The sequence below is a fragment of the Pseudophryne corroboree genome, chromosome 4, assembly GCF_028390025.1.
Source record: "Pseudophryne corroboree isolate aPseCor3 chromosome 4, aPseCor3.hap2, whole genome shotgun sequence".
Classification (NCBI taxonomy): domain Eukaryota; kingdom Metazoa; phylum Chordata; class Amphibia; order Anura; family Myobatrachidae; genus Pseudophryne; species Pseudophryne corroboree.
Window position 1 is genome coordinate 577,022,337 of NC_086447.1, and position 26,815 is coordinate 577,049,151.

At 43.1% G+C, this 26,815-nt stretch overlaps 1 protein-coding gene across 7 annotated transcripts in view; it reads left to right on the plus strand.

Annotated features, from left to right (window-relative positions):
• The window catches only part of HIVEP2 (HIVEP zinc finger 2), a 356,839-nt gene that overhangs the window by 212,473 nt on the left and 117,551 nt on the right, over positions 1 to 26,815 (plus strand). For all 7 annotated transcript variants that reach the window (XM_063917491.1, XM_063917490.1, XM_063917492.1 and 4 more), the window contains one exon: positions 15,434 to 15,513. The gene's annotated coding sequence lies outside the window, so the exon portion shown is untranslated. The remainder of the gene's footprint in view (positions 1 to 15,433; positions 15,514 to 26,815) is intronic.

Here is a 26,815-nt window from a genome sequence, read left to right on the forward strand (position 1 = left end):
TCCCAGGTTTTTGTGGTAAAATTAGGTGCCTCGGCTTACATTCGGGTCGACTTATACTCGAGTATATACGGTAATTATTTTCTAATTTTAGCTCATTTTAAATAACTAATAATAGTAATACAGGTTGAGTATCCCATATCCAAATATCCGAAATACGGAATATTCCGAAATACAGACTTTTTTGAGTGAGAGTGAGATAGTGAAACTTTTGTTTTTTGATGGCTCAATGTACACAAACCTTGTTTAATACACAAAGTTATTAAAAATATTGTATTAAATTACCTTCAGGCTGTGTGTATAAGGTGTATAAGAAACATAAATGAATTGTGTGAATGTACACACACTTTGTTTAATGCACAAAGTTATAAAAAATATTGGCTAAAATGACATTCAGGCTGTGTGTATAAGGTGTATATGAAACATAAATACATTCTGTGCTTAGACTTGGGTCCCATCGCCATGATATCTCATTATGGTATGCAATTATTCCAAAATACGGAAAAATCCCATATCCAAAATACCTCTGGTCCCAAGCATTTTGGATAAGGGATACTCAACCTGTAATACATTTTAATCTATATACTGCTTTAAAATGTAAAATATATATATTTTGTTAGAATGTGTTACAAAATAAAATCTAAGGTTCTGTCTGTAGTCACTGTATTGTATCAAAAAGAATCAACAATAAACCATTTTTTTAAACAACCAGTTAAAGACATATAGGGGTATATGCAATTAGCGGCGAATCGCGGCAATTTTTCACCCGTTTTTTAATTCGACACAATTCGACCGTCTAATTTCGGCAAGTGGGTGCCGAAATTGACCATATTCAATAAAAAACGGATTCGACAGTCCCGCTGTCGAAAAACGGCCGATTTGACGGATTTTGATCCGATTTTTAAAAAACAGGAAAAAACCCGGAAAAAAATGGTGTGGGGTCCCCCTCCAAAGCATAACCAGCCTCGGGCTCTTCGAGTCGGTCCTGGTTCTAAAAATCCGGGGGGAAAAATGTCATGGGATCCCCCGTATTTTTAAAACCATCTCCGGGCTCTGCGCCTGGTGCTGGTGCAAAAAATACGAAGGACAAAAAGAGTAGGGGTACCCCGTATTTTTTACACCAGCATCGGGCTCCACTAGCTGGACAGATAATGCCACAGCCGGGGGTCACTTTTATACAGCGCCCTGCGGCCGTGGCATTAAATATCCAACTAGTCACCCCTGGCCGGGGTACCCTGGGGGAGTGGGGACCCCTTCAATCAAGGGGTCTCCCCCCCCCAGCCACCCAAGGGCCAGGGGTGAAGCCCGAGGCTGTCCCCCCCATCCAAGGGCTGCGGATGGGGGGCTGATAGCCTTTGGAAAAATGAAAGAATATTGTTTTTTCCAGTAGTACTACAAGTCCCAGCAAGCCTCCCCTGCAAGCTGGTACTTGGAGAACCACAAGTACCAGCATGCGGGAGAAAAACGGGCCCGCTGGTACCTGTAGTTCTACTGGTAAAAAAATACCCAAATAAAAACAGGACACGCACACCTTGAAAGTACAACTTTATTTCACACCTGCCGACACACACATACTTACCTATGTTGACACGACGTTCGGTCCACTTGTCCAAGTAGAATCCGGGGTACCTGTGAATAAAATTATACTCACCTCAATCCAGTGTCCAGGTTATAATCCACGCACTTGGCAAAACGGCAACCCGGACCAAACGGACTGAAAGGGGTCCCATGTTTACACATGGGACCCCTTTCCACGAATGCCGGGACCCCACGTGACTGCTGTCACAGAAGGTCCCTTCAGCCAATCAGGAAGCGCTACTTTGTGGCACTCACCTGATTGGCTCTATGCGCGTCTGCTGTCAGACAGCGCATCGCAAATCCTCTCCATTATATTCAATGGTGGGAACTTTGCGTCAGCGGTGAGGTCACCCGCGGTCAGCGCTGACCGCGGGTAACCCCACCGCTACCCGCAAAGTTCCCACCATTGAAACTAATGGAGGGAGCTGTGAGCTGTGCGATGCGCTGTCTGCCAGCAGACGCGCATACAGCCAATCAGGAGAGTGCCACGAAGTAGCGCTTCCTGATTGGCTGAAGGGACCTTCTGTGACAGCAGTCACGTGGGGTCCCGGCATTCGTGGAAAGGGGTCCCATGTGTAAACATGGGACCCCTTTCAGTCCGTTTGGTCCGGGTTGCCGTTTTGTTGTTTTGCCAAGTACGTGGATTATAACCTGGACACTGGATTGAGGTGAGTATAATTTTATTCACAGGTACCCCGGATTCTACTTGGACAAGTGGACCGAACGTCGTGTCAACATAGGTAAGTATGTGTGTGTCGGCAGGTGTGAAATAAAGTTGTACTTTCAAGGTGTGCGTGTCCTGTTTTTATTTGGGTATTTTTTCCCAGTAGAACTACAGGTACCAGCGGGCCCGTTTTTCTCCCGCATGCTGGTACTTGTGGTTCTCCAAGTACCAGCTTGCGGGGGAAGCTTGCTGGGACTTGTAGTACTACTGGAAAAAACAATATTCTTTCAAATTTCTCAAGGCTATCAGCCCCCCATCCGCAGCCCTTGGATGGGGGGGACAGCCTCGGGCTTCACCCCTGGCCCTTGGGTGGCTGGGGGGGGGACCCCTTGATTGAAGGGGTCCCCACTCCCCCAGGGTACCCCGGCCAGGGGTGACTAGTTGGATATTTAATGCCACGGCCGCAGGGCGCTGTATAAAAGTGACCCCCGGCTGTGGCATTATCTGTCCAGCTAGTGGCGTCCGATGCTGGTGTAAAAAATACGGGGGACCCCTACTCTTTTTGTCCCCCCGTATTTTTTGCACCAGCACCAGGCGCAGAGCCCGGTGCTGGTTTTAAAAATACGGGGGATCCCCTGTCATTTCCCCCCCCGGATTTTTAGAACCAGGACCGGCTTGAAGAGCCCGAGGCTGGTTATGCTTTGGAGGGGGGACCCCACGCCATTTTTTTTCGGGATTTTACCATTCCATTTAAAAAAAAAAAAAAAATAATAATAATAATATTTTTAAAAATATATAAATAATACTTGTGCCTCCAAAATAGACAAACCAAGTACCTAATCCCTTCTAATATAAATAGATATGCTATTACCAATAAAAAAAACACTAAAAAAAAATATGTTTTAAATTTTATTTATTAGATTCCCCCACCAAAGTGTGGCGGATTGAAAATGACGAATTTACTGTCTAAAAGCACTGTTGTCGAATTTCCAAACTTCAATTGAATATACTTTTGGCGAATTGCTGCATTTGTACCATTGCAGAAATGGCGAATTTGACAAATGTCGAATTTCAAAAAGTCGAATTTTGAAAGTACGTTTTTTTGACGGAAAGTACTGAATTGCATTGTCGATTTTTTTTTTATTTTTTTTTGGCGAAAAAGTCCCGTTTTTCGACAATTTCGGGAATTCGACCGAAATTGCATATACCCCATAGAGGATTAGTCATAGAGATTTGTCACGTATCAGAGGATACAAAACCCAGCAAGTCACCCCCTCTCTGTGCTACAAGATGCCAAATACATATTTACATAGTGCGCCTGATTTACTTGAATTTATGCAAAGTAAAGATGCATCTTGATGTAAAATTGTCGCACACAACTTGCACCTGTGTTTGGAGAAATGAGCCCAGGTGTTACAGTGCAAGGGCAGTACAGATATGCAGAGATAAGCACTTCTCTTTGAGATGCTTCTTATTTTAAGTCATATGAAGTACATAGGCTAAGAGATATAACATTAGCTTTGGAGCAGATGATGATTGTGGTACAGAGGCATCTAATTGCTAGATTTACGGGTGCACCTGTCTAAATTTGGAATACATATGTAAAAATGCAGACATATAATTCAATTCACCTCTAGACCAGGCCTGAAATCTTAAGTACTTATGACAATACCTGGGATAAATATAGCCACCAAGCAACCTGGAAAGTATCACATGTTATTTTTGGCTACATTGAGGTTGTATTTGCATGTAGTATAAGAAGTGGTTTCATTGTTTTCTACAGGATACCTTTTTTTGTCATTCATGATTTTCAGCCCACGCATGTTGCTAGTTCTTCGTACCTTGTGGTCAGACAGGATGTGTTCTTTGATACCCTTCACTGTCACTACGGTTAACAAAAATAACATACAGTATATAAAAGTCTGTGTTTTTCTTTATTGGTTAACCCATTTTAAGAAGACTGTGTTACTTCTGTTTTTTGCATATTATATGAGAGTTTCCCTATCTTGTCTATGGGAGATTTCTCATCTATAAAAGTCACTGACCTCTTTTGTTTTCAGTCAGTGATCTTGATAAATGTAAAAGTATTTTCATTCATGACTGGATTCAGTACACTTGCCTCTAGGACACTTTGGATTTGCTGCCTCCGTCAGTGAGTCCTGCTGGCAACAGCAGCAGGACTCACCCTCCTCATGCCCCGATCTCACCCTGGACTTGCTGATTTTTATACGCAGCCCCATGGGGTTATGAACAAAAATCAGCGAGTCTGGAGCTACTGTAAATGTGACATATAGCAGCGCTTCCTCCCAGGTGCAACATGATCACGCCTAATTGAATTGATCCCTATGACACAAATCCCACTCTGTCCCTTGAATCTTGTATGTACAGTACAAGAGTTAGTTATATATTCTGAAACTTTTATATCTGTGTGAGACTGAGTCTCTGAATCTGTATATGAAGTGATATGATGCAGCGGTCGCGGAATTTTCCGTTGTACTTCGTATACAGACTCAGTCGCTCACAAATATACAAGTGATGCATATCATATTAATGAGCACAGTCTCCACGTACGTCCTATTCACATTGCATTGTTACTAAGACGCATTTCCTACAATAAAAGACACCCCAGGCAAGCAGAGTTGCACGGCCTGGCAGCTCACCCACACCAGGAATCTTGCGCTGCGTGGCGTATTGAGGCTAGGGGGGTCATTCCGAGTTGTTCGCTCGGTAAAAATCTTCGCATCGCAGCGATTTTCCGCTTAATGCGCATGCGCAATGTCCGCACTGCGACTGCGCCAAGTAAATTTGCTATGCAGTTAGGATTTTTACTCACGGCTTTTTCTTCGTTCTGGCGATCGTAATGTGATTGACAGGAAATGGGTGTTACTGGGCGGAAACAGGCCGTTTTATGGGCGTGTGGGAAAAAACGCTACCGTTTCCGGAAAAAACGCAGGAGTGGCCGGAGAAACGGGGGAGTGTCTGGGCGAACGCTGGGTGTGTTTGTGACGTCAAACCAGGAACGACAAGCACTGAAATGATCGCAGATGCCGAGTAAGTCTGGAGCTACTCAGAAACTGCTACGAGGTGTGTAATCGCAATATTGCGAATACATCGTTCGCAATTTTAAGATGCTAAGATTCACTCCCAGTAGGCGGCGGCTTAGCATGAGCAAATCTGCTAAAATCCGCTTGCGAGCGAACAACTCGGAATGACCCCCTAGATGTATGAGGACGCATCTGTATTGCTATTGAAAGCTTTTTTTTACTGAAGCATATGCTTGTTTACAAATTTCCTGGCATTGGTATTGTCATCGGAATACGGACACTTATATGCAGTCTTCCCATGCATAGGAGCGAACCTTTATGTATTCCCATAACCACCTCCCAGCATTTCTGGGCAGGTCACACATAGCTGTGATATCACAAAACAGGTATCTCTACATAGAGACTTGACAGATGTGTACATTTGTGTAGCACAATATTTTTCCGTGTGTATGTTTGGTTACCATGGCAGAAAACAGTGATGTTATCATTTCTCACATGGTGAGCCATGTACGTGTCATACAACAGAGATAATAAAAGATCTCAGGAAGGCTGACGGCCATGGGAAAGCCCTGGAGAGGCCAGTAGGTAACACCATAGCAATTTAAAAGATTACTCTGTGGGACTGATGCAAAACCTATAGGCAATATTATCAGGGCCAGCTCCAGGCACGTTCCAATAGAGCGGCCAAACAGGGCGCCACACTTAAAGGGCGCCGCTAGCTCTGGCCGCCATATTGGAGCCTGGAGCCAGGTCCAGCCCACGGCCTGCCTTGTAGCACACTGCTGCACTGCATCCCACAAGTACACCCGCTACCCGACGCCGGCCCATGAGCCAATAAGAGCTCGTGGACTGGCAGCTAAGGCTCCTGATTGGCTGCCGGACCGCGAGCATTGATTGGCTTGCAGACCAGTGCCTAATTAGAACTAGACGCCGCCGCCGGAGACTGAGGGGCAGGAGAGGCGCACACTGCACTCTCCTGCCCACCCTCAAAAAAAGCAGCAGCCACCCCACCAAGAACAGCAGAAGCGCAGTGAGCAGTACTGGGGAGGGGGGGGGGACTGTGGGGGCATGTGTATCTGGCACTGATGGCATATATGTATCTGGCACTGTGGAGACATGTGTATCTGGCATTGGGGGCATATCTGGCATTGTAGGAACATGTGTATCTGGCACTGGGGGCATATCTGGCACTGTGTGGGGACATGTGTATCTGGCATTGGGGGCATATCTGGCACTGTGGGGGCATGTGTATCTGGCACTGGGGGCAGATATGTATCTGGCACTGTGGGGGCATGTGTATCTGGCATTGGGGGCATATCTGGCACTGTGGGGACATGTGTATCTGGCACTGGGGGTGTATCTGGCACTGGGGGCATATCTGGCACTGTGGTGACATGTGTATCTGGCACTGGGGGCATATCTGGCACTGTGTGGGGACATGTGTATCTGGCATTGGGGGCATACCTGGCACTGTGGGAACATATGTATCTGGCATTGGGGGCATATCTGGCACTGTGGGGGCATGTGTATCTGGCACTATGGGGGCATGTGTATCTGGCACTGGGGGCATATCTGGCACTGTGGGGGCATGTGTATCTGGCACGGGGGGCATATCTGGCACTGTGGGGGCATGTGTATCTGGCACTGGGGGCATATCTGGCACTGTGGGGTCATGTGTATCTGGCACTGGGGGCATGTCTGGCACTGTGGGGTCATGTGTATCTGGCACTGTGGTGGCATGTGTATCTGGCAATGGGGGCATATCTGGCACTGTGGGGGCATGTGTATCTGGCATTGGGGGCATATCTGGCACTGTGGGGACATGTGTATCTGGCATTGGGGGCATATCTGGCACTGTGGGAACATGTGTCTCTGGCATTGTGGGCATATCTGGCACTGTGTGGAGACATGTGTATCTGGCATTGGGGGCATACTTGGCACTGTGGGGACATGTGTATCTGGCACTCTGGGGGCATGTGTATCTGGCACTGTGGGAGCATGTGTATCTGGCACTGGGGCAAATATGTATCTGGGACTGTGGGGCATGTGTATCTGGCACTGGGGGCATATCTGGCACTGTGGGAGCATGTGTATCTGGCATTAGGGGGATATCTGGCACTGGGGACATATCTGGAACTGTGGTGACGTGTATCTGGCACAGGGGGCATATCTGGCACTGTGGGGACTTGTGTATCTGGCATTGGGGGCATATCTGGCACTGTGGGAACATGTGTATCTGGCACTGGGGGCATATCTGGCACTGTGGGGACATGTGTATCTGGCATTGGGGGCATATCTGGCACTGTGGGGACATGTGTATCTGGCATTGGGGGCATATCTGGCACTGTGGTGACGTGTATCTGGCACGGGGGGCATAGCTGGCACTGTGGGGACATGTGTATCTGGCACTGGGGGCATATCTGGCACTGTGGGGACATGTGTATCTGGCACTGGGGGCATATCTGGCACTGTGGGGACATGTGTATCTGGCATTAGGAGGCATATCTGGCACTGTGGGAACATGTGTATCTGGCATTGGGGGCATATCTGGCATTGTGGGGGCATGTGTATCTGGCATTGGGTGCATATCTGGCACTGTGGGGGCATATGTATCTGACACTGGGGGCATATATGTATCTAGCACTGTGGGGATATGTGTATCTGGCACTTCTGGGGGCATATCATGTGTATCTGGCACTTCTGGAGGGCATATTATGTGTATCTGGCACTGCTGGGAGGCATATCATGTGTATCTGGCTCTTCTGGGGGGCATATCATGTGTATCTGCAGAGCTGGATTAAGGCTTCGGAGGGCCTGGGGGTACTTAAGACAGTGGGGCCCTAAAATCTAAAATTAAAATCATAACATCTTTAATTACTACAAAGAAAATTACAATTCGGTGGTAAATTTGAAAGAATCTTTAATATACATGTATGTATATATAATATATACGTGTGTGTATATATAATACCTATGTACAGTGGTCGAAGCGGAAATTTTGAAGTTGGGGTATGAAAAAGTGAAGGTTGCAATTATGCAAGTGCCTCCAAGGGGGCATGGCCAATCAAAAGGAAGCGTGTCCTTCAGTGTAGTTTACAACACCATATACCCCTTATACACATTATGCACCACAATAGTAGGACCCCTTATACTACCTAGTACTGATGCCCCTTTCACATTATACCACACAGTATGAGCGGAAATTCACATTATACCACACAGTATGAGCTGAAATTCACATTATAGCACACAGAATGAGCCGAAATTCACATTATAGCACACGGTAGGAGTCAAAATTCACAATATAGCACAAAGAATGAGCCAAAATTCACATTATAGCACACGGTATGAGCTGAAATTCACATTACAGCACACGGTATGAGCCGAAATTCACATTATAGCACATAGAATGAGACCAATTTAACAATATAGCACACGGTATGAGTCGAAATTCACATTATAGCACAAAGAATGAGCCGAAATTCACATTATGCCACGTGGAATGAGGAAAAATTCAGGGAAAGTGACAGCAGGGACACAGGGACATGGAGAGTGACAGAGGGACAGGGAGAGTGACAGCAGGGACATAGGGACAGAGAGTGACAGCAGGGACAGGGAGAGTGACACGGAAAGTGACAGTAGGGACAGGGAGAGTGACGGAGAGAGGGACAGCAAGGGCGTACAGTAGGGACTAGGGAGATGGAAAGGCAGCAGGGTAAGATTACCTACAGTATTTAGCAGCGGCGGTGCTGAGGATGCTGTGGTCTGTGGTGCGGTGGATGAGGAGGCTGTGGCCGGCATGGTGCGGAGGAGGCGGAGATGCAGAGAAGGACCCAGCGGGGCAGCACGGGAAGCCCGGAAACGGTGTATAAGATGAGTGTTTAATACACCTTTGTGAATTGCTTCAAAGACTCTGAGTGCCGCCTTGTCTCTTTTCAAATATTGCTACCAATTTGGAGGGCACACACACACACACACACACACACACACACACACACACACACACACACACACACACACACACATATATATATCTGTCTATCTATATATCTGTCTATCTATATAGCTATCTATCTATCTCTGTATATGTCCATATTGCCTGGCTCTCCCAATAAACAGTCAAATGCACCGGGGGCCCTCACAATATATTACATACAGTATCCGGAGGTGCGGCACTCCCGGTGGCTTGGAGAAAAATGTCTGTATAGCAGCAAGTGAAGACAACGTTTCAAAGACTTTTATTCCGTCATTTTCATACCTGATGAAAATGACGGAATAAAAGTCATTTTCCAAGCTGCCAGGAGTGCCGCACCTCCGGATACTGTGTGTGTGTGTGTATATATATATATATATATATATATATATATACTGGAGGCACCGGGGCGCATTTACCATTTGAGTAGTGCCGGGCTATATGTAAGTATATATATATATATATATATATATATATATATTAATAACCCAGAACCTAATACTGCTCTTACTATTGCTCTGATGATGGTGGGTCGCCATCTAACGTATAGGGGTGCGGGCTGGCTCCACACGCTGTCCTCCCTGCAGCCTGCGCGCCCAGCCAATTGCTGAGCCACAGGCTGCTGCTCCACAGATGATTGGACAGCTGAGCCGTCGCTCAGCTGTCCTTCCTGTATACACTCCCTGTGTGCGGCGCCGCTGCCGCCAGCATCTTAATGCAGTGAGCCGCGCAGTATTGAGCCGCCGAGGGAGTAGGGACAGAGATTGCACAGGTGCCCTGCATGTGGACCCGCCGCGCCGGCTCCCGGGAGCGCAGCACCGCAGATCGGACTAGAGATCCGATCTGTGGCGGCAGCGGAGGCCCTTTTAAAAAGGGGGGCCCAGGGTACTTATCCCCGGGGCCCCCCTCTTAATCCGGCTCTGTGTATCTGGCACTGCTACGGTGCATATCATGTGTATCTGGCACTGCTGGGGGCATATCATGTGTATCTGGCACTGCTGGGGGACATACCATGTGTATCTGGCACTGCTACGGGGAATATCATGTGTATCTGGCACTGCTGGGGGCATATCATGTGTATCTGGCACTTTTGGGGGCATATCATGTGTATTTGGCACTGCTGCGGTGCATATCATGTGTATCTGGCACTGCTGGGGGCATATCATGTGTATCTGACATTGCTGGGGGGCATATCATGTGTATCTGGCACTGCTGCAGGGCATATCATGTGTATTTGGCACTATACTGGAGACATTGGGGGTAATTCCGATTTGATTGATCGCTAGCAGTTTTTAGAAGCCGTGCAAACGCTATGCCGCCACCCACTGTAGAGTGTATTTTAGCTTAGCAGAAGTGCGAACGCATGTGCAGCCGAGCTCTGCAAAAAGAGTTTGTGCAGTTTCCGAGTAGCTCTGAACCTACTCAGCGCTTGTGATCACTTCAGCCTATTCGTGTCCGGATTTGACGTCATACACCCGCCCAGCGAACGCCCAGCCATGCCTGCGTTTTTGCAAACACTCCCTGAAAATGGTCAGTTGACACCCAGAAATGCCCCCTTCCTGTCAATCTTCTTGTGGCCCCCAGTGCGAAGGAAAACTTCACTAGAACCGGAGCACAACCACAACCACAAAGAGCTTTGTACCCGTACATCGCGCGTGCGCATTGCGGGCCATACGCATGCACATAAATGCCGTTTTTTCACCTGATTGCTGCGCTGCGAAAATCGGCAGTGAGTGATCAACTCGGAATGGCCCCCATTATGTGTAAGGAACACTACTGTGGCTGTTATGTGTAAGGCTGCTAATTGTGTGTGTGTGTAGAGGGGGTTTGAGAATATATTTATTTATAATCTGATAATAGGAAGTTGCGAGACCACGCCCACTTTTCCAGTAGCGTTGGAGCTGGCCCTGGCTATTATTATTATTTATTTATTACATTTCTTATATAGTGCAGCAAATTCCGCTTTACAACTGGACACAATTAGAAGACAAAACTGGGTAAAAACAAACAGTCATAGAGGTAGGAGGGCTCTGCTCGCAAGCTTACAATCTATGGGCAAAAATATGCAGAGATGTGCGCAATTCACTCCCTTCTCCACTTGTACTGGGGTGTTCTCAAATAGGCAATAGGCAGCACGGATGGTGTAATGGTTAGCATTACTGCGTTACAGCACTGAGGTCATGGGTTCAGTTCCTACTATGGCCATAACTGTGTTGAGTTTGTATATTTTCCTCATGCTTGCATGGGTTTCCTCCCACAATTAAAAAATATACTGGTAGGTTAAAATGAACCCTAGCGTGAATGTGTGTGGTGCATATGTGGTAGGGAACATAGATTGTAAGCTCCACTGGGGCAGAGACTGATGTGAATGGCCAAATATTCTCTGTAAAGCGTTGTGAAATATGTGGGCGCTATATAAATAACTGGTAATAAATAAATAAATAAATGAGGGCATGATGACAATTTCAGGCTATGCGTAGTTGGCTGGAAGCATAAGTATGCCTGTTGTCAGATGTATCTTTGTACCAAGGATAGAATGTAAAATGAGCGCTAGATGGTTAAATGATTACAAGTGAATTTATGGTTATAATTGTAATTGGATATAGGTATAAGTATAAATCGGACTGGTGCACTGATGATGATTTGTTACCAAGCGTATGAATAGTGGAGACCTGCTTACAAAGATGTACAACTCTGCACACAGCTGAATCTATGGGCACGGCTGGGGTGATTATGGGCAATTTGCATCCCTGTATAGTATACTGTGAGCCAAGGGTCAGTAAAATATAGGGGGTACTTATATTGTTTTTCTGTTGTTACACACATTTTCCAATACAGTAGTGTCCATGTGGCCAGGTCAGGAGGACAGAGAAACTTCTCTGACCTGTAGACAATTTCAGGTACTGTATGTTGGTACACTTTGTTTACTCAGCAAAAGAGAGTGCTACAAACTTGTTTTCAGAATAGGATCTGTTTCAGTTCGGTGTCGCTTTAATGTATGTAATGGGATCAGTGTGTTAGTGATAATATAATTTTCAAAAGACTGTATTATAGATCCTCTAAAACCAAGTTATGTACATAGCCAGTTTTGGCAGGTTGAAGGGAAAAATACATTTTGCTATGAACAAAGGAAAACAATTATTACCAGGAAAAATAAGTCATGTTCCGGCTTTCTGGCCAGCTGCGAAAAGGGATGAATTACAAAACTGGGCTTCTCTACTAGCTATTTGCTAGAAATCTGCACATTCTCTAGATAAGATTGGAAAAGACTCAGTTTGGAACATTTGGAATGCAAATTATGGCTGTTTTCCTTTTTCATTGAAATCTTCAGACCGCCTGGGGAGAGCTAAAGTGCAAAAAAATGGAGGAATCTCCTGGTATTTTGGGTTTGTAAAGATAATAACGAATCCCTTGTAATAATTCCAAACTTCTGAAATGTCCTGCATAGACTGAATCCAGATGAGTTTCCTGGAAAGTCTTGTGATGTTTCAAAGCCTACAAGTCTGAAGCCAAAGCATATGTTTTCTTATATGTTAAAATGTAGATTTGGAGCACTGTTTACATGTACTGGTTAGCGAAACATTATCATTGCCTGCTTGTTTTCATGTTTTATAGCAAATAGTATTGTGGAGACATGTGTTGTGTATTATGAGTTGGTACCAGTCCTTGAAAAAATGCTTAATTTACAGCCTGGCATTTGTAATTCCATGCACATAGCTGGAATTACAGTTGTGTGGCAGGATCTCAACATTCAGTGTAATCAGGCAGGAAAAGGGCATGCAAATGTCATCACATGAAAAAACCCTCAGTGTAGGATATAAAAGCTAAAGGGGCGCTATACTCTATTTGCAGAAAATGTTAACAGTGCGGCGGAAGAGGTTTGACAGGAGGAGGACTGTTCATACCACAGAACCCAGCATGCGGGACACTAGCTTTCATGTAGAGCTAGGGGGCTATGCCGCCACTTACTGCACTTACCCATTCACCTCATGCCTAGAGGTGCCACTTGCGGAGAGGCAGCATAGCAGGCTCTCCTGCATGAAAGCCCTGCTAGGCCACTGGCCAGATGAGACCAGGTGATTCATTTGTATTTTCTGACAAATATATTTTTTATTTTGCAACTAGTAGCATGGGGGGGGGGGGGGCAGTAGGCCGTTAATAGTTGTGTGGAAGGTAATGGGGGTTAGATTGGGGTTGTTCTGGCAGCCTGGAGGCATCAGGGCCAGACCCGATATGAAGGGGGCAGTGACGTCATGGGGGGCAAACGATAATGTTGTGACTAGGGAAGCCAATCCCGGGACATTTTTTCAATCCCGGGTATCGGGATTGCAAAATGGCCAATGCCGGGATTCCCGGGATACCCGGGATTGGCTTTTTCCTAGGTGGCCGCCCCCTCACCCCACCCCGCCCCGCACATATAACTCACCATATACTGGGGGCGGGCGGGAGGGGAACATCTTCTGAACGCTGCTGGCGGCTCCTACCAGCAGCTGACAGCGCAGCGTGACCTCTCACGCTGTGCTGGGGACCCGGAAGCAGGAAGCCGGGCAGCGTTTGAGCGTCCTGTGGACGCTCAACGCTGATCCCTCAATTCCCGGGATTGGAGCTTCCAATCCTGGGATTGAATCCCGGCCATTTTTGGGCCTAAATCCCGGGATCCCGCCGATCCCGATCCCTGTCCCGGGATTGGCCACCATAGTTGTGACTAGGGGTTTCATGAGCACAAAATTTGCCCCTTCAACACCCGTTAGTTGCTGTGGACACCATCGACGGGTAAATTGGACCTACCTTATAACTTTCCTTTTCACTGGATAGAGATATCCTAATCAGGAAGATTGAGGCAGAATCCTTTAAGTGGGCAGAGCCAGATTACGGTTTATGGGGGCCCACACTAATAAATGATCATCCCGATGTCTTAACCTCCAGCCCCCCACCACCTAATTGTAAACCTCCTGCAGCCTGACTCCCTCCCACCCTCTAACTGAGCCCTCCTGCAGCGCACTCCCCCCCCCCCCCCCCCCCGCACCTAAACCTCCCTCAGCCTGACTGAGCCCTCCCGCAGCCTAAACTCCTCCCACACGCAGCCTCAGTCTCCCTGGTGCCTGATGTGTCTGGATTGAAAGAGATACTGGACCATCAAGTGCTGGATAATCAATGTTTTACCTGTGGCTAAAATGCTTTAGTCTATATATACATGTACATGTTTAAAAATTAACATATGCGTAGACTATGTATAAACAGAGATGTCATAATGTCAGTGTTGATAAAGCAATCTTGTATGATAAGAAATGATGCACATCATGGTGTCAGTTATTCTGGATAAATCACATAGGGTTTCTGTAACCTGTGTAACATAGGGTTTCTGTAACCTGTGTAATAGCGCTTTGTCTAAAAGGGTATCTGGTTGACAGATAGACAGTGTCTAGTTAGATAGTCAATAGATAGACACCATGGGGGAGATTCAAATGTTTGAAAAGTCAGTTGAGAGTCTAATAGACAGGAAAAAACAGACACCCAACCAAATTTTCAAACATTTGAATCTCCCCCCATATGTTAGACAGACATTAGGTCGACAGGGTCAAAAGGTCAACATGAAAAAGGTAGACAGTACAAAAGGTCGACAGGGTCAAAAGGTCAACATGAAAATGGTCGACATAAAAAAGATAGACAAATGTTTTTTTGTTTTTTATTTAACATGTTTTTGGACTATTGCATATCTTTTCTATCCATGTCGGCATAGAGTTGGTCATAACCTTGTGGCAAGCCACGGAGCCCCGCAAGGGTATGCCTTTCTACAACTGGTGGTCCCAGATGACAAAACTATCCACACAAACCACAAAAATGCAAAAAACATGGTGTCTACCTTTTTTGTGTCGACCATTTTCATGTTGACCTTTTGACCCTGTTGACCTTTTGTACTGTCTACCTTTTTCATGTCAACCTTCTGACCCTGATGACCTTTTGACCCTGTCGACCTAAAGTCTGTGTAACATAGGGTGTCTATCTATTGACTGTCTATCTAGACACTATCTATCAACCCACACCCGTCTAAAAGACCTATGCAGATATTGTACTTTTTGTAAGCACTTTGTATGGTGCTGTAGACGCCATTGTAAATTAATACCCTGTAAATAAATGGTGATATAATTATACGAATACCCTTTTTTGTCTCCATAGATGACTTTGTACCGTGAAGGAAAAACAAAGAGAACAATATTTATCTTCTAAGAAACCACCTTCCTCAGAACTGATATCAGGTACATATTATTATTCCCAAACACAATAGTGTTTTCCTGAATGTCGTTAGAGCTTAACGATAGACTGAGTTTAATCATTATAAGGTATTTGTAATCAATACAATTGTTTCAAGTAACCACTGTAGAAATTCACAGAATTGTAACAGACAATTTTATTGCAATGAAGAGGTGATGTTGACCTGTATGCATTGCCATTATTTTACTGTCTTTATTGAGATAATATGGTTTATTTGCTTACAAAGTGCAAGGTGCGATAACCAGTAACATCTAATCAGCAGTTAGCTTTGATTGATTTAGTGCATGTTGAATAATGACTATAAATGTATAACTGGCTGTTAGAAGTATTTGCACATTTGCACTTTCTTGATGAATAGCACCCAAACTATTATCTAACCGATCCATTCTGAAAGATATTAAGCAATGTTCTTAAAGATTAACATCACTTTTTACATTCGCCTCTCAGTTGTATTTCACATGCTTATATATCATACAGCTTACACTGCTGTCATACAGTTAACAGGCTACCTGTTGAATATGTCCCTAAATGCCTCCACTAAGGTGTGTGTGTAAATATATACAGTAAATCTTTCCTGACCTTGTATGCAGAGCACGACCGATACCTTTAATTTTACCCTATCTTGCTGCCTTTTGATAAAATAAAAAGAATTTATGTCTACCCGTGTTTGTTTACCTATTACTATACTAGCTACACCATCACCATGAACAAATGTGATCTGTATATCATATTTCTGTACAACTTATTACATATGATGTTAGCATGCGTGCAGAAAAGTCCTGCTAAAAATGAATAATTAAAACACAATTTAATGCTATACAGATGTGTCCTCATGCATCATTGCTGCAGTTGCGGAAAACAGCCCCTCTCGTTGAGCCAGGTCCCGTGAGACTCTGCTAGCGTCAGTTGTCTGTTTGCATCTTTTATGCAGAAAATGCATCTTAGTCGCAATGTAATGCAACTAGTATGCACCAGAAGATTCATTTTATATAGATTAATTGTATATATCTGTGTGCGACTGAGTCTCTGAATCTGCATACCAAGTGCCACAATGCAGCGGCCGCATCTTTTCTCCATGCCAAGTTCCTTTGTGCTTCACTAATGGACTCAGCCGCACACAGATATAAAAATGCTGCATATCAATTAATCAGCACAGTCTCCTGGTGCATTCTAACCACATCGTGTTGCGACTAAGACACATTTCTTGGCAAAAGAAAGAGGCCCAACTCTAGCAGAGTTGCACGGAACCTGGCGGCTCACTTGCACCAGGCATCTCGTGCTGCGTGGCATACTGAGGCTAGATGTATGGGGACACATCTATATTAACCTTAAAGATAAATTAGACTCAATTTGTAGGTGCATTCAGTTATTATAACACAAAGTTTTGCTCTTATGTCAACTGTTTCTGCACAATTATGATTTATAAACTGTGTCACTCTTCGTTTACTGAATATTCTATAACCTACATTTAGGGGCATATTCAATAAGCCATGTTGCTTGCCGCGGGTTTATAGCCTTGAGGTTAATACCTGGAGCTATTCAATTAAAAGCCTATTTCCTCCCGTGATAAATCTACAGCAAATGCGCTTTAATCCATAAATTCCAGGTTGTGGTAAGGACAGAAAGCCCTACTTATTGTAGATCTCTGTTTGTACCTCAATCTACAGTAATTGCACCCTGCGGGTTAACTGCAGACTGCAACTGAGTAGCCCTGGGCACTGCTACAACCCTGTTGTAAGCACCGCAGATAATTGTTGCATTTCATTTAATGGGCGGGATTCAAATCTTTTCTGCCCCCTCCCGCCCCCATCGCGCCCGCCGGCAGTATTCAAATGTTACTGCCGATGGTCGCGATACCAGCATTTCAGGGGTGGCGAGCTGAAATGCGTGAAAAGTGACCCGTTTGGACGCCCAAACGGGACTTTTCACGATCGCGCCCATGTCTTTAGTCGGGTTTAGCTGCTTTACGCGGCTAAACCCGACTCTTATGTGTGCGATCAGCGCGAAAATGGGGGTCATTAGAATATCGCCCCGCGATCTCCCGTCACTTTAGACGGGAGATCGGGGGCAATAAAAGATTTGAATTCCGCCCAATAAGTGCAGTTGTACTTAGCCATAAATATATGTAATTCTCTGTTCAACTGCCGTGAATATTCAGTGATGGATCAGGTTATTGCTAATATTTATATGTTCACCAATACTCTCTTGAATCTCAGAACATGTGCTTCCTTCTGTGTTTGTATTATAAATGGTACACCTTGCCATTTGCCATAACAGAGTTGAACTCTCTGAATGGTCATGGGGTTAAGTATTAAATGGTAGATTTTCACATCCCTTTGGTAAATATAGTCATCACTGTGGCTTGGCTTGCAGGTTCTCATTTATAACAAATACATATTTACACCTATTCAATGTAGGAAGGAAGCAGGGAAAGGAAGCGGCATGAACTTCAGACCTAAAAACACCAACATAGCAGTTCTACTGATGAAAACAGAAGATTCTAACACCTTACAAGTTTGTCCTCATACTGCCAGAGTGACAAATTGTAGTGAAAGCAAAGTCTTACTCGGGAAGGGATTTATTTTGTACCTGAATTTTGTCTCACCACCTGAAGTCCGGAGCACTAGCTAATAAAACGGTCAGAAAAGTCATTTACGTTAAAGTCACCAAACCTGACTAGCACTCATTGTTTGTTCTGGGACATTGGCGTAGAATGATTCTGGACCAGGTGACTTCCAGTAGGAAGATGTTGAGGTTGGAATTTGAAGTTGATCTGTTCCATAAAACCTTTGATTTGTGGTTGAAGTTGCAACATAAAAATGTAAAACATTCATGCCTTCTTCTTTGATCCTTTTCATCGTTTCTAAGCCTGACTGGCTATTCATACAACTCATCAATACCTCACTTTGATTCCCCCCCCCCCCCTTTTTTTAAAACAAGCAAAGCTAATTCTATTTCTACTTGGAGTTTATAATGTGGCAGCTGCTGACAGGAACAGGCTCCCTCCTACCTTTGTGGTTTATTTTGACATTCAGAAGTAAAACATTGCAGTAATACAGAGCATTATAAAAAATATTGAATTTGCTAACTTCCCTAATGCTATCCTGTTGGTCACCTCAGAGATGTGCCTTGGCATCAAAAGGACCATTGAATACCGCAGGCAGGCTACTAAATAAGGAAATAGTGCAGCGTAACTTCAGTGGGATAAACATAAGTGTCTAGATGTGTTTTTTCATAAATTACAGATTTTCTGCCATGCCACACTGAATTTGCATATGTCCGCCCACCAGGAGGATGGGGTAATCAGGATAAACTTCAGGAAACATGGGAAGCTTATTAAGAATGCCCACACACTACTATATCGGGACCTTTGCCTACACCAGTGGTTCCCAAACTTTTTTGAATCACGGCGCCCAAGAGTATCAGAATTGTTTTTTCGGCACCCCTAGGACAAAAGTTTCTGAGAAATTTAGAAAAAAATATTAAATTGAGTAAATTATGTTTATATGTCATCCTTATGGTCAGTTGTGTGGTGAGGGACAAGATTTGCTTCTGTTTGTCCACATATTTTATGATTGGCAGCCCCCAGCACTGGTTTTGCCTATTACATTGACAATAAATAGTTTTAATTGGTCCTGGGCCACCAACCTGAGGCACAAAATAACCTGTCAATGTCGAGCTGAGCTGCATGTACGGGAATACCAGCGGTGACGTCACTGAACGTTATCGTTGAGCGATAACGTTTAGTGTGTACGCACTATATCATTGAACGCTATATCATTCAACGATATAGTCGTCCATCGCCGGCAATTCCGAATCGTTTAGTGTGTACCTGGCTTTAGATTGAAAAGTTGTGAGTAATCACTTTCACTTTCCACAGAAACAGTGACTCCCTCTTACAGCCACCTGACTGAATTATGAAATAGCTGTATCAAAACATACCGCTTTCCTTTTGTTAAAATCATTGACATGTTTAACTTAAATGATTATTTATTTTGTCGATCATGAAGTTAAAGTGTAGCTATGTATGAAGCATTAACAAACAATACATAATTTATACAAAAATATAAAAACATATATCATTGTAAGCCTGAGCAGTCACAGGGAAGTGAAGTGCAAACAATTCAGCAGCCTCCTATAATTTTATGTTTCATCCAGTGTCAGAAACCTATCGAAGTTTGAGCCGCTGATGGCTGCATGCTGTCCATGCGTAATTCTAAGACTTTGAGCCGCCACCACTGATGTTCTTCAACATCTAGGCTACAGCATCAATGGTGCTGTGTTAGTAGGCCTCCATCGATGGTTTATAAAAAAAAAATACCACACACTTCCCATCAAAAAATGTCCATCGTTTGTCGCAAAACCATCGATGGTTGATGACCGTCCCTTATTTATGGGTTACTGCACATAAAAAAGCTTTCACACTTTTTTAAATATGGTTTTCAAATAAATAACATACTATTTCAGTGGACCCTAAAATAATAATAAATATGCTTCTTCTGAAAAATAAAATAAGTCCACATTTTCTAATTATATTAGTGATGGTAAAATAAATATCCTCTGAAACTACCTAAAACCTTATCTTTATTCAAGTTCACTGCTTATTTGGACAGAGCTTTCGAGCTGTGTCTTGCAAAAACTATCATGCCTCCTATTTGGCTTAGTATAAAAATGTATATTGTCCTCTATGTATTTTATATTTTATTTCGAAGCTCTATTTGGCCTCCAAACTTATAGATATATATATATATATATATATATATATAGTTTTCAACGTGCGGCACTCAGCTATCAAAAGAAAATACACTGGAAACCAGTAGCGTATAACAACGTTTCAGTGCCCGAAGCACTATCGTCAGGTTTATAAAGAAAACACACATATTACATACCTTTATACACAATCACCCGTGCAAACAGCCACGCCGGGAGTCCAACGACCCCTCCTCCTTTCCGGCTGCGGCTGATGACATCATCATCAAGTGCTCCCATCACCATAGAAACAAATAAACAACAGGCAGCAGTTCTAAAAATACAATAATATGCCAGAGTCATATTACCAATCTTGTTACCAATTGGTCAGGTACGAAGGACACCTTCTGTAATTTAATGGAAGATATTAATGGGGGTGAGAGTCCCATTAAATTTACCTTTCGTATTAGTCAACATTTCATTGATTATTTAGATGTTGATATCAAACTAATTAATAACCAATTTGAGACCTCAGTGCATTTGAAAGAAACTGACAGGAATACATTACTGCAATATAACAGTTGTCATCCAACAAAATTAAAAAATTCACTTCCATATTCACAGATGTTGAGAATTTGGAGAATTAATTCAAACAAAGAGACAGCCATAAAACAAATTGATTTACTAATAGAGAAATTACATGCGAGGGGATATGGGATGGATTTACTTACTCATACTAAGGAGCGAGTGTTACAAATTGATCGTAATAAATTGCTTAATAAGGTATCGGTTAAGACACATAACGAACGTGTACCGATTATCACCCAATATAATACTCAATCAGGAGAAGTAAATACAGTTATTAAAAAACATTGGCATGTAATTAAAACAGATCAACAACTGCCATTTCAAAATTCAAACCCTATGCCATGTTTTACCCGTGGGAAAAATCTTAGGGATCTTTTGGTCCGTACGTTGAAAACTATATGTATGTACAGCTGTACATGTGAGGGCACCAGCGCAGTAACTGCATAACCGAGGAGTGCCGGCCCTATGCTTCTATATATATATATATATATATATTGCAGTCAACAGTTTTGCTGTCGATTAGTGAAAATTTTGACTATGTAATGTCAACTGCACCATGCCGACATGGTAGTAATGTTATTGAAAGCATATTAATCATGTTAGCAGCATACCCCTAAGGTGGAAACTCTGTCGTGATACTTTACGGTGTACTAATTAATCCCAAGGAGCTATTCCACTAAAAGCCTCCGCCAGCAGCCCTTATTGGGATTTTTTTTATGCCTCTGGACAAAATATAGTGTCTTAACACCCGTTAATCCATGTAAATGCCGTTTAACAGGCTAATTTAATGGACATTAACAAGGCTGTCAGGTGAAAAAGGGAGTGCAATTGAATAACCACGAGCATTAAAGCATCATGTTTATTGCTGACTTGGGTAACAAACAGAATGAGTTATAGAAGGTCAACCAATCAGGAATGGACTGTTATCAATCAGACCTGAGAGACTACCAAACAAATTTGTACATTTTCCCCTAGGCTCTTCATAAATAATTACTTGTAAAACCTGACTTTTATTGGTGTTGTGTGAATCTTTGTAAAAGGAGCCAGGCTATTTATCCTTAATACAGACAGTAAGTAGTGTAAATATTTAGTTAATAATGTGACGACCCCATGTTCGTATGTGCATTATTCTCGCCTATTGCTCCTCTGCGCCTTGAGAATGGCACCGTTCACAGCTCTGCACGGGCCCCAGGTTTGCTATGGGTTCTGGGATCACAGCAGTAAGTACGCAATAGCAAGGTACCAAAGCACCTTTATTTTATACACACTAAACATACAATATAAAAACCGTAACCACAATATGTACAATATATACACATAGCATTAATAACAATTACAGATAATATAAGAGAAAAAAACACACAAAAGGGACCCTCCACCCACCTAAGCAGTTAATAGTCACCTCTCAGAGCACTTGAGCACAATCCTTTGCAAGGCTATTAGGTTCCGCTGGGCGATCTGCTGCAAGACTTGCTGATCCTGGCCACTTGGCCTGATGGTCCTCTACCCGCCAAAGGTAGGGCGTGCTGACTAATCACCCGGCTCCAGCCGGCACACCAGCCACACGCCTTGGACAGCACCCGATGGAGCAAACGCTTAGCTGCGTATACTCGACCTTCTCCATGGAGCCAGGTCTCCAGACAAAATGGTCTGACAGGATCTCCCGACTCCTGGCAACAGCCTCGTTCCAAACCTCCTCACAAGGCAGGAGCTTCACTCAACTAACTTGAAAAGCCCTTCTGCATGACCTTTTAAAACCTCTGATGCTTGTGGGGTTAGGAGACAACTCAGCCTCTGGGATTGGTTGGAATTTCAATCCTAATATTTAAATGTGTCCAGGGACACCAGTGGACCCCCCAGGTCATCTACTGAAAGGCCATTCAGAAAAAAGACATCTAAGTAAGGTGATAAGAAGGTTGGCTGCCCTGTGGCCATAACCTGAGTAACTTTTAACCCATGTGTAATGTCAGAGGTCATTGACCTGATCGGGAGTAGAGAGAGGGGGGGGGGACTGTGTGGGGTGTCAGCTTGGACTCCCTGTACATCACACAGCCAGATGTCCTAGACAGTTTACCTGGCTGGGCACACACTTGACAACAAGCCCTTACACCCATTAGTGCAATACAATACAATACAATCACACATAAACATGTCATAGACATTTTGTGGGGAACAAATCAGGGCTAGAAAGATATTCCCTGACAGGCACAACCATATAACAAGAGGGACAATTACCTAAATACATATAGTAGATGACAGGTTCAGCATTTAACCATATATTGTCCTGTTACTGTCCACAATAGTAGGGGATACACAACTCCATTGAGCATGCAGGCAGTGGGCCATAGAGCGGCACACTCCGTTATATCCTGCATCCCGGACTTACATACTAAATGCAGGAACAGGCTGGCAAAAAGTACACCTGGGCATGGCGTCGAGTCATGACAAATACTGTATGTTTAATAAAAGACTAAAATGAAAGGTTTTAAACAAGTAAAATGTGTATGCTATGTCACTGTAAAATAAATTAAATGAGTATAGTGTGGTTTGGTCACAGTTTTAACTGTAATATGATAATCCTACAATGAAAAAAATAGTTATAGATATTTCTCCCTTTTTTTTTTATTTCTTTAGCTGTATGTTATTCTTAGTCACAGTGCTATGGTTACATATCTAGATTAATGCAGATGTGAAATGGTTAATCCACTATGATTCAGCTCAAGAGCTGACAGGGAAGTCTTCATGTAACCCCTTGCTTATCTCAAGAAATCACAATATTATGTTAATATAAACCAATCAAATCCCTGCATAGATGTATATATACATATAAAAAATTATATGAGCATTATAAAAAAAAAAGTCTGACGGGTGATTTTTTAAGAACACAAACATTTAATGTTATTAAATGAGATTTTTTAATTGACATGCAGAAATATAAGTGAAAAATTATATCAAAATGATACAGAAGTAAAAAGCATAAATTGATTAAATGCATTTGGGCAAGTAGCACATGTACCCCAAAAGCTGACAATTGCACAAATCATTTTGCTACATTGTCTGTGACATCACTGAAAGAGTTATGCTTGCATTTTAATCTTTTACAACCAATTATTACTTCAGAAACAAGTCTAATAATGGTTTCTTATAAGTATATTATAAGTATCTTATGGAACATCACATAGATGTGAAATTACTTACTTTAAGCATGGTATAATTTTCTGCTAATACACATATAAAACATGATTAATCTCTATGGGTTCCTTTTGGGGCCTGCTATTATTGTTATTTGGTTACTTTCAGAGGATTACAAATTGATACTGAGGTCTTTACAAACATATTATGAAACATTGTTGTGATTCATTATTCCAATAAGGTAGATTTTCCCAACTGTGCCATTACAGTCCACATTATGAAGGATATCCCTTCTTGAGCACAAGTGCTGTAATTAGTACCTCAGTCGATTTAACCATCTGGACTCAAGAATGGATGTCCCTAAAACCTGGACTGTAATGGCGGAGTCTGGGAAACTCTGCTATAAGGTATCTATAATGATCCATATATTTTAGTCAATCTTTGATGGTCATTGGAACACTTAAATGGGCAGTAAAAAAAGGTTGAATGCTCTTTTGCGATAACATTGTATCTCTGAGCAAATAATTGTGGTACTAAGCAGGGTATCCAATTACCCGTGGTAAGTTACTGCTGGTAATTGCATCACCGGGGCTATCCAATTAGCCCATATAAGCAGGCGAGGGCCGCAGCTTATCAGGGATTTTTTCAACAAATCCCTGAAAGCAGAACCCCTGAAAAAACGGTGCTGTGGAACCGAAAACACACAGGGTTCACTGAACTTGTGTATTTTCAGGGGAAAATTGATTTTTTAAGGGTGATCCCAATATGATCGTCGGGGAAAAAATCGGAGAAACATCAGCAAAAATTGTGAAAAACGTCTGTTTTTCGCTTCCGATGTTTCTTCACAGCTAATTGGATACCCCCTATGTCTGTTTTCTTCATCAACATACATTAACCCTTTCTTAGTTTGGTAAAATTATTGTTGACTAAAATAGTTTCTCATTTTAAGATATAGATAATGAGAACATTACCATATTATTTATTAATTATGTTGATTAGGCTATAATGACAGCACATGAAACAATTAAAAAGTTATAAGTCCTTTACAAGGACACTTTGGTAGGGAAGCTTAAGTTTGAATAGGCTATAATTATCTTTTAAGAAATGTCTGTACCTTACTGTACACTATGTAGGCATTCAGTCACTGTATTTCGGCATCATCACTCAACGAGCCAGCAAATAACCTGGAAAAAAAAGACAGATGGCAGATCTATGAATTTCTGTTTGCGTAGAATTATGATTTAGCATATTAACTTGTTGCTAGTAAATGTAGAAAAATAAATAGTTTTATGATGTTGAGGCTATACTATAGTTGGAAGAAATATATATATATATATATATATATATATAGAGAGAGAGAGAGAGAGAGAGAGTTTTTCTGCTTGTGGTACATCCTGGTAAGTGTTGCATAGAAACAGAAGATGACTGCAGATAAGAACTACACATCATGCCCATGTTTGTTCCCGAAGACCTCAGAATCCTATATCATTCTTAATTTTTTTTTTCAGTTTTAGCCAAATGTCTTTTCTAAGCAAGTTCACATTTCCCAGTACTTTGCTTACGCAACTCGTCCCTTACTCCCCTCACTTCTGTGGTCTGCAATGCTGCCCAGGCTTGGCTCCACCCAACAATCACACTATGAGTTAGGCTGTTTGGCTTCCGGCAGCAAGGGCTATCGGGAGCTGTCCAGTAGTTTACTTTGATCACTGTGATGCAGTGCCGGGCTAGCACCAGTACAAAATGGACTTGAAGGCCACATTAGACCCACCCCTGCTCCGGATGTGGTTAGGATCCCGACAGTCAGAATATCGACAGCGGCATCCCGATGGACAGAATCTTGATGGATACAGACGGTAAGTACGGGGGAAATAAAGTTAGGCTGTGGGAGGGGACGGTTAGGCTTTGGTTGCTGGAGGAGTGGGTTAAGAATAGGGTTAGGATTATAGTTAAAATACTGTGATCCGTTAGGATGCCTCTGTCGGCATCCTGACCGTCAGGATTTCAACTGCCAGGATATCCTACCCAACACCCCTGCTCTACCACCTCTGTTGGATCACTGTTACACTGATATACTTTTCTTTGGGTAAAGAAACTGATTAAAGTGCATGTTCTAATACTTCTTCATGTAGAATGCTGCACTGTGTTCATTTTTTTAATATATATTTGAAAGCTTCTGCCATATCCCTGCTCTCCCATTTCTGCTCCAAGCTATACATATTGAGGTCCTTTAGTCTCTTGCAAGACTTGAACTTTATTGAGCATGGTCCAAGAAAGACAGCTGAGCAATTTGCAGGAAGCAATCTTTTCCTAGAAGTATGCAGTTCCAAATCCTTACAAATTCTCCTACCACTGAGACACCAGAGCAGATCTTGTCTAAAAGACTTGAATAACTGCATATAAAACAAGCTTGTTGAACGGAGCAATGAAACATTCATTGTAGCTTCCAGAAACCAAAATGTACTACCTCAGAGAACCACTGCTACAGTGCTAAGCCCAATTCATCAGTTCAGAGGCAGCTGTTTCCTGACATTTCTGTAAAATGTTGTGGAAAAACTAATGAAGGTGGTACAGTAATGGTTTCAAGCTTGGTTTGTGGAAAATATGACAGTGTTTCCATCAGCAATTAAGAATGAACAGGGCTGTTTTTTTCTCTCTAGTGGGAGCAGCATGTAGATGTTGCACACAGGAAAGAGAAGAGACAGCAGAGATGTGGGGTTGCTTTAGGTCAGCAGTACAGCAATGTACAAGGCGTAATGTAGAGTGTGGACACATGCAGACAATGAGCCCATGTTTCCATTAAGGGGACAGGATACTAGTTTATTCCAAGTTAAACAGGAGAAGCCCCCTCTGGCGTCTCAGCCCACAAGCTATTACGAA